The sequence below is a fragment of the Taudactylus pleione genome, unplaced genomic scaffold (genome assembly GCF_031769625.1).
Source record: "Taudactylus pleione unplaced genomic scaffold, aTauple2 ptg000156l, whole genome shotgun sequence".
Classification (NCBI taxonomy): Eukaryota; Metazoa; Chordata; class Amphibia; order Anura; family Myobatrachidae; genus Taudactylus; species Taudactylus pleione.
In genome coordinates, this window is record NW_028284558.1 from 11730659 (window position 1) to 11742887 (window position 12229).

A 12229-nucleotide genomic window follows, 5' to 3' on the forward strand; every position below is an offset into this window, starting at 1 on the left:
TGGGGGGGGTCATGGGGCAGAATATGATACAGAGAGCAGGAGACTGGAGATGACACAGGAAGCTGGAAGGGACATGGGGCAGGAGATTGAAGATGACACAGGGAGCTGGAGGCGACATTGGGCAGGAGGTTCGGGAGACACAGAAGGTTGGTGGGAACTTGGAGCAAGAGGTAACAGGGAGCAGGAGGCTGGAGGAGACACAGGGCATATAGCTTGAAAGACACATGGATGATTGGACATGGAGCGGGAGGCTGGAGTGACACAGGTAGGAGGCTGGAGTGACACAGGTAGGAGGCTGGAGGGGACATAAGGCACGAGTTTGGTTGAACCTCTGTTGTATGATGAATGACATTGGTTATATTCCTACACAAACAGGCATCTTCCGGTAAATGGGATTTCCTACATGAATAGTGAATACTGACTGGCAAAGGAGGATCAATTTATTCAGAGGTTCCCCACAGCAGACAAACCACCATATAGGTAGCACACACCATACAGCAAAGAAACCAATACAATACTATGAATATAGTCTTACTGCCCAAAGGGAATGTTCAATGTGATGGATGCAGTTCTAGTTCTTCTTGTATGGAATCTCGCCGAAAATGGAAAAAGAGAACAAACAAGAAGAAAATAATATAGTGTAGTAATTCGTAAAAAGTCTCTCAAATAACACAAATAAGTGGTGATTTCTTCCTCTGAATATGAACAGCAAGGATGATCGTACCGCACTCACGTTCAAAAACTATCTTCCACATATAAAGGTATCTTTAAATCAGATGGCCTCATCACCACTGTGCAGCATACCAATAGTGAAGTTCACCCATGCAAATGGTGTAGTATAAAAAAGGTGGGCGTACCCCAACTCACACTGATCATAAATTCATAGGCCAATAAAGGTATCTTTGAGCTTCGACACTTCTATTCATTGTGGTTGATAACTTATCCTCTTACTCCAAACATATGAATATGGAATGGGATAAAGTGGAAACCAACCATCAAACATCAGGTTAAAAAGTTTAATGTTTCATCATACAATACAAGTTAAAAAATGGGTAACCAAGTGGAAATAAAACAGATGGAAAATAAAAACAATGACCTGAGTGGATTAAAGGTCCGGACTTTTTCACCACAGGTCACTGCTGCAGAAATCCACAGGGTCCCCTTGTATCCTGCTACCACCAACGCGTTTCAACAATAAGTCTTTCTCAAGGTGTGTAGTGCAGGATACACCAAACAGCTTTATATACCCCTGGGATGTCACTCCTCCCATGAAAAGGGGTGGGGTCTCAATTAATTATACTCCATGTTTCACATAAATAGAAATAAAACAGATACATCCAACCATCACAAAAAAGGTTACCTTTCTAAGGAATCCCATACCTAATGATCAAAGTGGAATGGAGATGGTACAGATTCATTTCTATATGGCGTTCCAATGCGTGGAACGCATGGTGTACAGAGGTGAACAGCTGACAAACCCCGTGATCACCCGAACCAATCATCGCGGATCACGCGGGTAAGCGGCAGACCAAACCCTGCGTTCCAAATCAGTGGAGCGCATGTTACCCGGAAGTCCGGGAGAGGATGAACACGTGTATACCACGTGATATGTACAACCCATTATTGCGAGTCACATTAATGGCTCAAAATAGATGTACCACGCCTACCTGAGCGTGTTTCAGAGGTGGTATTATATAGCAAGAATATTTAAGCCTCATAGTGTGTGGATGGTCATAAATGTTACATCCCAAAAAATGCGTTCCAAACCTCTGTTTGAGGGACGCAATATAGCGTTCCAAAAACCTGAAATTCAGAAGGTTTAAGATTCCTTATAAATATACATATACACAATATGTTGAAAATATATAAAACACCAACAAATACCATGTGGATAAAAAAGTAGGAAAATAAATAGTCTATAATTCCCTAAAAAACATTGTAAAAATCATCATAAAAATCATTATAAAAAATCATTATAAAAACCATTTGGTCTCAAAATCAAGGTTGAGGCCTTTGGGAATTAAAGTTCCCAAGGTAAAAATGGTTTTCATTTCTGTTTGTGCTAACTTTTCCTCTGCATTATTTTTTCTCCAATGATTAGGAATAAGTTGTATACCACAAAACAGAGTATGTTCACTTGTGTCGCAGTTGTGTTTCTGTTTAAAATGGGAAGACACCCCATGACTAATAAGACCTTTTCTAATATTGCGCAGATGTTCGGCCATTCTCTCTTTTAGCTTCCGAGTAGTACGGCCCACATATTGTTTTTTACAACTACATTCCAACAAGTACACAATATTCTTACTGTGACAAGTAATAAAATCTTTGATTTCAAATGTTTTTAAATTACTTTGAGATTGATATGTTGTAATAACAGAGTCCTTACTTTTACAGTTTTTACACATAAGACAAGTGCCACAACGGTAGAATCCCTTCGATTTAATCGGTCTATCAACTTCTTTCGTTCTTATAGCACTTTTAACTATATGCTTCCTCAGATTGTCTGCCTTTCGATATATGAATTTGGGTTTTTTATCGATATAGTTATTTTAAGACCGGATCTTTCAGCAATATTCCCCAGTGCTTCTTCACAATTTCTTCAAATTCTCTATATTGGCTGTTGTATGTGATAAAGGGAATTGTAGCGGTATTCCCATTTTCATTACGTTGTTCTTGTTTCTTAACAAGAATCTCTTCTCTCTTACATGAGGCATATTTTTGGTAAGGTGCCTCGATACTATCCAGATCGTATCCTTTATTCACAAATTGTGTTCTCAATGACAAGCCTTGAGTTTGATAATCCTCCAATTTGGAGCAATTTTTTCTTATGCGATGGAACTGGCTTCTGGGAACAGAATTTAACAAGTTCCTGTGGTGGTTGCTATCAAATTGGATGAAGGAATTACAATCTGTAAGTTTTGTATAAGTTTTGGTATGTATCTTACCGTCTTCAATAAAAATTGTTAAATCTAAGAAATTAACTGTAATAGGGCTACTGCAAAAAGAAAGCTGAATGTTTAAGTTGTTAAGGTTTAATGACGTACAAAATTCATCAAGTGATTGTTGGTCACCTTTCCAAATAAATAAGACATCGTCGATATATCTTGTCCAGAGCACCAGATTCGCAACCAAGTCATGGCCACTAAAAATGTAAAAGGTCTCCCAATGGGCCATGAATAAATTAGCATAACTTGGTGCGAATCTGGTGCCCATGGCTGTCCCATGGAGTTGTAGAAAAAAAGAATCATCAAACCAAAAGAAATTGTTATTTAAAATAAATTCTATACTCTCCAAAACAAAATTTTTTAGATCCAAACTAAAATGTTTGGTCCAAACAATACTTGGTAGTGGACAGACCATGTTTATGATCTATCGCTGTATATAGTGATGTCACATAAGCTGTGACTAAGATATATTCAGATTCCCACTGAATACGATCTAATTTATTAATAACCTCTGTAGAATCTCTCAAATAAGATCTAGTGGTTATAACCAAGGGTTGTAACACATGGTCTATATAGTGGGACAAATTCGAGGTGATGGATTCTGTGCCAGCAACAATGGGCCTACCAGGGGGACATTCCATATTTTTATGAATTTTCGGGAGGGTATAAATAACTGGAATGGAGGGTTTTGATATTATAATGTATTTTTTATCCAATTCTGTAACCACTTTTTTCTTTTCATATTTCTCTATATGATTTATCAATTTTTTTGTGATGTTCTCCATTGGATTCTCTCTTAATTTTTTGTATGTGACACTATCCGAAAGTTGACGTTTTATTTCATTTTTATAAACTTCAATATTTTGAATGACAACCACCCCCCCTTTATCGGCTGGCTTAATAATAATAGATTGGTTATCCTTAAGACTCTTTAGGGCTTCTCTTTCTTTTTTATTAAGATTCAAATTCTTGGATTTCTGAACACTTTATTCTCTATTTCTTCTTTTACTAATTTCTCAAAAGTATCCACAAAACATCCTTTTTTGTGTAGCGGAAAGAATATCGATTTAGGTCGAAACTGAGAATTAATAGGATTGTTAGTTGATTCTTCTTCGTGACTGGTATCATGAAAAAAATTTTTTAGGTTAAGTTTCCTTATGAATCATTGGAGATCGATATATGTCTCAAAACGATCCAAATTACTGGAAGGGGCATATTTTAAACCTTTTCTGAGTACACTCTCCTCTTCTGTGGTTAAATCATGGCAACTGAGGTTATAGATTTTGGTGAATTCTAAAATTTTGGTAGTATTATTAGCAGGCATATTTTCATCTTTGTTTCTTTTTCTTCCTTCTAATCTTTGAATGTTTTTTTCTATATTTTTTTGTGGAGATATGCCCTCTTACCCCTCTTCTATTTTTTATTTTGTGAGTTGTCTGTGTCGTCGCTGGCCTAAAAAAACCTCCTCTCTATCTTCACAATTCTCGAGTGGACTGAACCTATTGCGAAATTGGAAGTGGGATCTCGACGGTATAGGTGATTTATTTCTATATGATTCTCTTCTTGTCTGCCTTCTCCATGGTAATGATCTACTAAAGCCATCGTCAAATCTCCTTCCTTCCCATGTGGTTTTTCTTTCCCGGGGCCTAGAACTGTAATAATCAGATCTTCTATGATCAGGCGAAATTGGTCTATCTTGAACCAAAATTCTTCTATTTTTCCTTTTATTCTCCCAATGGGACCTTGGGGGACTATTTATTTTCTTTTCTCTACTAAACCGTACTCTGTTTGCTACAAAGTCGTTCTCTTTAGGAATAAAGAAATTCCATTCTTTTCTTGTGATAAGGTGTTGTTTCCCCTCTCTAATGTCACTTATTTGTGTTATTTGAGAGACTTTTTACGAATTACTACACTATATTATTTTCTTCTTGTTTGTTCTCTTTTTCCATTTTCGGCGAGATTCCATACAAGAAGAACTAGAACTGCATCCATCACATTGAACATTCCCTTTGGGCAGTAAGACTATATTCATAGTTTTGTATTGGTTTCTTTGCTGTATGGTGTGTGCTACTTTATAAGGAGTGCGCAGAGTTTTAGGGTTGCCCAATCTTTTTGGTTTGTGACTTATCTATTGGGGGTTGGTGATCCCCCCACGGTCAATCCTTCTTTGCAGCCCCCTTGTGCGCAGTTGTCCACTGTACCTTTCTTTTCATATAATCTCCTTGGTCATCTGTACGGAGGGATAACAGCTGCAATGTTTGCACACAGAAGCATCAGAAAAGAAAAATTTGATGAATTCTTTTCAGGGAGTCACGAGTTCACCATTATTATAGATGAAGATTTAGAAACTAGTATGATGAAATTAGAACAAACCCTCATTAAAGAAAACAAAGTATGGTGGGAACTCATTTCTTTAGAACGGTATCTGTCAGAGGACATTATACCAAGGGGATTAAGAATTGACAAATTGCCTTCATTTCCCAATAAATCCCCAAGTTTTGAGAAGGAATGGCTCCATATTTTGGATACATGCTTGTTAAATTTAATGAGACTTATCGTTAAGGAGAGACATATTGAATTAAAAAACTTAGAAACAGAAATAGAGTCTTTGAGGACTATGGTAGAAGCGTTCTCAGATTCACCTGAATTTAAAGAAATGGAACAAGAAGTAATTGAAAAAATAGCTCAGAATGAAAGAGAACTTATGCTTAAAAAAAAGAAAAAATATCTTAGGGATGTTGCTGACTTTAGAGAGGGGAAACAACACCTTATCACAAGAAAAGAACGGAATTTCCTTATTCCTAAAGAGAACGACTTTGTAGCAAACAGAGTACGGTTTAGTAGAGAAAAGAAAATGTATAGTCCCCCAAGGTCCCATTGGGAGAATAAAAGGAAAAATAGAAGAATTTCGGTTCAAGATAGACCAATTTCGCCTGATCATAGAAGATCTGATTATTACAGTTCTAGGCCCCGGGAAAGAAAAAACACATGGGAAGGAAGGAGATTTGATGATGGCTTTAGTAGAACACTACCATGGAGAAGGCAGACAAGAAGAGAATCATATAGAAATAAATCACCTATACCGTCGAGATCCCACTTCCAATTTCGCAATAGGTTCAGTCCACTCGAGAATTGTGAAGATAGAGAGGAGGTTTTTTTAGGCCAGCGACGACACAGACAACTCACAAAATAAAAAATAGAAGAGGGGTAAGAGGGCATATCTCCACAAAAAAACATAGAAAGAAACATTCAAAGATTAGAAAGAAGAAAAAGAAACAAAGAGATGAAAATATGCCTGCTAATAATACTACCAAAATTTTAGAATTCACCAAAATCTATAACCTCAGTAGCCATGATTTAACCACAGAAGAGGAGAGTGTACTCAGAAATGGTTTAAAATATGCCCCTTCCAGTAATTTGGATCGTTTTGAGACATATATTTATCTCCAATGATTCATAAGGAAACTTACCCTAAAAATTTTTTTCATGATACCAGTCACGAAGAAGAATCAACTAACAATCCTATTAATTCTCAGTTTCGACCTAAATCGAAATTCTTTCCGCTACACAAAAAAGGATGTTTTGTGGATACTTTTGAGAAATTAGTAAAAGAAGAAATAGGGAATAAAGTGTTCAGAAAATCCAAGAATTTGAATCTTAATAAAAAAGAAAGAGAAGCCCTAAAGAGTCTTAAGGATAACCAATCTATTATTATTAAGCCAGCCGATAAAGGGGGGGTGGTTGTCATTCAAAATATTGAAGATTATAAAAATGAAATAAAACGTCAACTTTCAGATAGCTTCACATACAAAAAATTAAGAGAGAATCCAATGGAGAACATCACAAAAAAATTGATAAATCATATAGAGAAATATGAAAAGAAAAAAGTGGTTACAGAATTGGATAAAAAATACATTATAATATCAAAACCCTCCATTCCAGTTATTTATACCCTCCCGAAAATTCATAAAAATATGGAATGTCCCCCTGGTAGGCCCATTGTTGCTGGCACAGAATCCATCACCTCGAATTTGTCCCACTATATAGACCATGTGTTACAACCCTTGGTTATAACCACTAGATCTTATTTGAGAGATTCTACAGAGGTTATTAATAAATTAAATCGTATTCAGTGGGAATCTGAATATATCTTAGTCACAGCTGATGTGACATCACTATATACAGCGATAGATCATAAACATGGTCTGTCCGCTACCAAGTATTTTTTGGACCAAACAGATTTTAGTTTGTATCTAAAAAAATTTGTTTTGGAGAGTATAGAATTTATTTTAAATAACAATTTCTTTTGGTTTGATGATTCTTTTTTTCTACAACTCCATGGGACAGCCATGGGCACCAGATTCGCACCAAGTTATGCTAATTTATTCATGGCCCATTGGGAGACCTTTTACATTTTTAGTGGCCATGACTTGGTTGCGAATCTGGTGCTCTGGACAAGATATATCGACGATGTCTTATTTATTTGGAAAGGTGACCAACAATCACTTGATGAATTTTGTACGTCATTAAACCTTAACAACTTAAACATTCAGCTTTCTTTTTGCAGTAGCCCTATTACAGTTAATTTCTTAGATTTAACAATTTTTATTGAAGACGGTAAGATACATACCAAAACTTATACAAAACTTACAGATTGTAATTCCTTCATCCAATTTGATAGCAACCACCACAGGAACTTGTTAAATTCTGTTCCCAGAAGCCAGTTCCATCGCATAAGAAAAAATTGCTCCAAATTGGAGGATTATCAAACTCAAGGCTTGTCATTGAGAACACAATTTGTGAATAAAGGATACGATCTGGATAGTATCGAGGCACCTTACCAAAAATATGCCTCATGTAAGAGAGAAGAGATTCTTGTTAAGAAACAAGAACAACGTAATGAAAATGGGAATACCGCTACAATTCCCTTTATCACAAAGTACAACAGCCAATATAGAGAATTTGAAGGAATTGTGAAGAAGCACTGGGGAATAAAACTATCTCGATAAAAAACCCAAATTCATATATCGAAAGGCAGACAATCTGAGGAAGCATATAGTTAAAAGTGCTATAAGAACGAAAGAAGTTGATAGACCGATTAAATCGAAGGGATTCTACCGTTGTGGCACTTGTCTTATGTGTAAAAACTGTAAGAGTAAGGACTCTGTTATTACAACATATCAATCTCATAGTAATTTAAAAACATTTGAAATCAAAGATTTTATTACTTGTCACAGTAAGAATATTGTGTACTTGTTGGAATGTAGTTGTAAAAAACAATATGTGGGCCGTACTACTCGGAAGCTAAAAGAGAGAATGGCCGAACATCTGCGCAATATTAGAAAAGGTCTTATTAGTCATGGGGTGTCTTCCCATTTTAAACAGAAACACAACTGCGACACAAGTGAACTTACTCTGTTTTGTGGTATACAACTTATTCCTAATCATTGGAGAAAAAATAATGCAGAGGAAAAGTTAGCACAAACAGAAATGAAAAACATTTTTACCTTGGGAACTTTAATTAAATGTTTTTTATAATGATTTTTTATAATGATTTTTATGATGATTTTTACAATGTTTTTTAGGGAATTATAGACTATTTATTTTCCTACTTTTTTATCCATATTGGTATTTGTTGGTGTTTTATATATTTTCAACATACTGTGTAAATGTATATTTATAAGGAATCTTAAACCTTCTGAATTTCAGGTTTTTGGAACGCTATATTGCGTCCCTCAAACACAGGTTTGGAACGCATTTTTTGGGATGTAACATTTATGACCATCCGCACACTATGAGGCTTAAATATTCTTGCTATATAATACCACCTCTGAAACACGCTCAGGTAGACGTGGTACTTCTATTTTGAGTCATTAATGTGACTCGCGATAATGGGTTGTACATATCACATGGTATACACGTGTTCATCCCCTCCCGGACATCCGGGTAACATGCGCTCCACTGATTTGGAACGCAGGGTTTGGTCTGCCGCTTACCCGCGTGATCCGCAATGATTGGTTCGGGTGATCACGGGGTTTGTCAGCTGTTCACCTCTGTACACCATGCGTTCCACGCATTGGAACGCCATATAGAAGTTAATCTGTACCATCTCCATTCCACTTTGATCATTAGGTATGGGATTCCTTAGAAAGGTAACCTTTTTTGTGATGGTTGGATATGTCTGTTTTATTTCTATTTATGTGAAACATGGAGTATAATTAATTGAGACCCCGCCCCTTTTCATGGGAGGAGTGACATCCCAGGGGTATATAAAGCTGTTTGGTGTATCCTGCACTACACACCTTGAGAAAGACTTTTTGTTGAAACGCGTTGGTGGTAGCAGGATACAAGGGGACCCTGTGGATTTCTGCAGCAGTGACCTGTGGTGAAAAAGTCCGGACCTTTAATCCACTCAGGTCATTGTTTTTATTTTCCATCTGTTTTATTTCCACTTGGTTACCCATTTTTTAACTTGTATTGTATGATGAACCAATTAAACATTTTAAACTGACGTTTGATGGTTGGTTTCCACTTTATCCCATTCCATATTCATATGTTTGGAATAAGAGGATAAGTCATCAACCACAACGAATAGAAGTGTCGAAACTCAAGATACCTTTATTGGCCTATGAATTTATGATCAGTGTGAGTTGGGGTACGCCCGCCTTTTTTATACTACACCATTTGCATGGGTGAACTTCACTATTGGTATGCTGCACAGTGGTGATGAGGCCATCTGATTTAAAGATACCTTTATATGTGGAAGTCATAGTTTTTGAACGTGAGTGCGGTACGATCATCCTTTCTGTTCATATTCAGAGGAAGAAATCACCACTTATTTGTGTTATTTGAGAGACTTTTTACGAATTACTACACTATATTATTTTCTTCTTGTTTGTTCTCTTTTTCCATTTTTGGCGAGATTCCATACAAGAAGAACTAGAACTGCATCCATCACATTGAACATTCCCTTTGGGCAGTAAGACTATATTCATAGTATTGTATTGGTTTCTTTGCTGTATGGTGTGTGCTACTTTATAAGGAGTGCGCAGAGTTTTAGGGTTGCCCAATCTTTTTGGTTTGTGACTTATCTATTGGGGGTTGGTGATCCCCCCACGGTCAATCCTTCTTTGCAGCCCCCTTGTGCACAGTTGTCCACTGTACCTTTATTTTCACCATATAGGTAAGATGTATTTTTATTTAGTACACACATACAGTACACACTGTGTCTGTGCCAAATACATAGTATATGTGTAATATATAGTACATGTGCTGGGGTTTTGGAATTGAATTGCAGAAAGAGAGTATAATGAGCTGCAAAACATAAATGTGGAAAAGCAATTCCACAGATGACATCTTTTGTTTTGCAGATCATTGCTCTGCTCTCTCTACAATTCCAAAACCCCAGCACATCTACTATGTGCAATTCTATTTGGCACAGGTACTATGCAAACAGTCCAGTCACAGTGATCCTACACCTTCTCATTGCCCCCTACCCATCCTGCCCAGTGCCCCCATTCACAAAGTGTCCCCCCATCCAGCTCACCATCTCTTGCCCCCCATACCAGTGTCTCCCACCCTGCCAGCCCACTGCTCCTCAGCAAGACCCCCCAGCCAGTCCAGTCACAGTGTCCCCCCATCATTTTACCCAGTGAACCCTTCTCCAGCCTAGTGTTCCCTCCCTCCCAGCACCGTCTTACTGCCCCATTCCCATCCAGCCCAATGCCTACCTACATGTCACCCACTGCCTCTCCGTCTCCCACTATTTCTCCCCGTCACATATGTCTCCGGTCACCCTCTCTCCCTGTCACCCACTGCCTCCCCCTATCGTCCTCTATGTTACCCACTACCTCCCCATGGCGTCACCCACTGCCTCCCTTTGTCATCCATTCCCAGGCGTAACCCACTGCCTCTCCAATGAGGGCATAGCTCGTGGATTCAACACTACCTTTGAGGCCATGCCTCTTGATGCGAAGTCACTCACACTTTTCAATGAGCGTGCATACACAGCATTTGTACTGTGTGGCATAATGTATTAATGGGGGGGATTGCTACTGTGGGCATAATATGTATGGAGCTTTACAACTGTGGGCATAATGTGTATGGAGCATTACAACTGTGTGCATAATGTGTAAGGGGCATTACTACTGTGAGCATAATGTGTAAGGGGCATTACAACTGTGAGCATAATGTGTAAGAGGCATTACTACTTTGGGCATAATGTGTAAGGGGCATTACTACTATGGGCATAATGTGTAAGGGGTATTACTACTGTGAGCATAATATGTAATGGGCATTACAACTGTGAGCTAAATGTGTAAGAGGCATTACTACTTTGGGCATAATGTGTAAGGGGCATTGCTACTATGGGCATAATGTGTAAGGGGCATTGCTACTATGGGCATAATGTGTAAGGGGCTTTACAACTGTGAGCATAATGTGTAAGGGGCTTTACAACTGTGAGCATAATGTGTAAGGGGCTTTACAACTGTGAGCATAATGTGTAAAGGGCATTACTACTTTGGGCATAATGTGTAAGGGGCACTACTATTGCTGTGTATCGTAACATGTATAAGGGATACAACTATGTCTCATAATGCAAATTGGGGGTACTATAGTGTGGCCATGACCTTTCCCTACAAGACCACAACCTTTTTTAGACACCTGAGGCACGCACTGTCCCTGTTTAGACTATGGGGGAGTGGGGCACCAATGCTGTTTCTGGCACAGGGCACAAAAATATCTATTTACGGCTCTGGTCTCAGTCCTTGCACATTCAGATGCACGGCTGTGCACCATGCAAGGAGTTTGCAGCGACATTAGTATGTTTGCAAATGCGACTGCGACAGGGCATGCTGGGATGTGTAATCCCACAGCAGCTGGAGGGCTGCTTATTGCCCACTGCTGCTATAGGGGTTGCTGGAGTCATCCTATTTCCTATGGAAAAATACACCCTGTGGTTTGCTGTCATTTTACAGAATGGAAGATTTATAATTCTGTAAGTTTTTGCTTTGCTCAGTGTGTCCAATAAAACACCTAATTACATACCTCCCAACCGTCCAGTGGGACAGTCCTGTTTTTCTGGGACAGTCCAGGTGTCCCACCCGTGGGCCCCAGTGTCCCGCGGTGGAGGGGAAGTTGGAGGAGCACAACCCGCTGCTCTGCATAGCAGGGGTGCAGGTGGAGAACAGATGCCATGCACATGAGCACAGCATCTGTTCATCTGTATATGGAAAGCCTGGGGGCTGGCCAGCATCTCAGAGAGTGCTGGGCATGCCCACATA